This window comes from Corylus avellana, chromosome ca11 (genome assembly GCF_901000735.1).
Source record: "Corylus avellana chromosome ca11, CavTom2PMs-1.0".
In the NCBI taxonomy this organism is placed as follows: domain Eukaryota; kingdom Viridiplantae; phylum Streptophyta; class Magnoliopsida; order Fagales; family Betulaceae; genus Corylus; species Corylus avellana.
In genome coordinates, this window is record NC_081551.1 from 14,082,055 (window position 1) to 14,084,318 (window position 2,264).

Here is a 2,264-nt window from a genome sequence, read left to right on the forward strand (position 1 = left end):
AAAAAAAAAAAAGGACGACATGGGTCACTCGTTTGAGGCTCTGATACCATATAAGCTTAGGTAATTCAATGTAAATGCTGCTTGATGTTTTTCATTGATGCACTGTGAATTTATACAAGAGTTTGTGTAATTACAAAAGAGAAATATAAATACAATTTAATGAGAATGATTTGATTTTCCTTTCTTGGTAATCACTAGACGTTGCTTGATCTTTGCCTTATTGAGTGCATAGCCATTGCTTGAGTTTCCATGCGAGGAGTGGTTTCTTGGTGGTCATGATCTTTCCTTGTTGAGGATGTAGCCGTTGTGGTTGTTTCCTTGCGATGGTCACTATATAGAATGGTGATTGGTTCATTAAGTAGGAGTGTGTGTTCGTTCTTCCGTTGGTGTTGGACTAAGTAGTTGAAGTTCCTACATGCTTGAATACTTCCAGTATGAGTCTATACTTATCTCGCCTTCATCGTGTTCTTTGTGTTCGACATGAACTTAAAGAACATCTTTATGTTCTTCATTGAACATAAAGAATTTCTTGAAGACTTGAGATTTGATCAAGATCTTCAAACAGTTCAGGAGAAGACTGCTCTATCAGATCTTCTCTTTAATGATTGAATATGACTCTGAGTGTGGGCTCACAAAGTTTTCTCAAGAATAAGAGAAAACTAGAATAAAAAATTTGAGAGAATATATTCTCCCTAGTGTCCGTGTATTCACTCTTGTGGGAGAGTGATGTTGTGTTTTTTGTTTTCACAAAAATTACAAGTTTATGAATTGTTGAGACACTTTGCTTCTCAATTGAACCTCTATTTATAATACTAGGATCCTAGGAGAAAATTTATTTTAAACCATGTGGGACTGGGATTAGAAATCCTAGTCCTTGTATAAGTCGGCCAAGGGAGTCAGAAGACCACCCTTGCCCCTCCACATACATGGCCACGGGGAGAAAAGTTTCTCCCCAATGCACCTAGGCTAGGGCTAGCCTATGTCCACTTGGTTTAGCACTTGGGCTTGGGCTTGGGTTTTATCCTCAAGTCCAATGCTCCTATCACTTAACTTTAGCCTTTGGAGTTAATTTTATAAAGCCCAAAGTTATTTTACAAGCCTAAAAAATTAATTTATAAGCTCAAGGCTTATTTTAATTCCTAAGCCTGCAGGAATTAAATTTTGAGCCCAGTGCTCTATTTAATTCCCAAATCCAATTTCTCCAAGTATCCAACAAGATTAAATAAATATTTCAGCATTATTTTTATTAAAATAAAACATCCCAATAAATAAATAAATAGCTGAGGAACAATATAATTAATCAGTCAATTTATATCAGCTCAAAGAGAGACCTAAAGGAAAAATATCATTAGTTTAATAGGCCTGTGATCATGTCTTTCTAGATCATATCGACACTATTTAATCACAATTAATTCAACTAAATAATTGTGACTAAAGTCTAATGATTATTTTTTATTTAATCAATTAATCCTCATGACGTACTTACTTATTGCATGTTACTCCTCCATGGAATCATTCCTCAGTCGAACTAAAGTCATTGAACTGTCACTTTATTCACTACCTTTTTTCCTTGAGTCACCGAATTAAATTCATGATTATCCTTATGTACCTTGTGAGAATACATCTCACCTTGTACATGTATAAGTTTTCAGTGTACCTACAGAGAACACTCGGGCTTGAGCTTTAGGATAATCTTTCCCATTAAATCTAAAACCAGAGGAATATTCCTTATCACTCTATTCTCTAACAAAAGATTTGGATTCCTTCTTGAATTTGGTGTTCCTATAATGTTAGATGTGATTACCCAACGTACTTAGTACTATTGACCGACAATAGGTCTCACTCTTAGATACATCTAAGGGATCAACACTTCACATCTGAGTTCAAGAACATCTCAGGATTTAAAGCAAATGTTAAGATGTCGTGCACGTACAATAATTGTTATGACAGTATATACAATTGATGACTCACATGGTCCTGTTCGGTGTATGACATAATCTTGACAATACCCCAACATATTAACCTAAAGCATCCCTACTTCTCATGACCAAGATAAGTCATTTGAGGTTTAATGTATTATAGTCTAGATGGAGTTCCCAAGCCCGAGTGTGAATAAGCATATACGCCTTTTGTTCTAATCAAAACACTATCCAATCAATTGGAGTTTTGGACACAATTCCCAACAAACTCGCACATGTCCTTAATTCCAATTGGACACTTATCTGCTATCTTTATTCATAGAATAAAACACCCAATGATGAAGT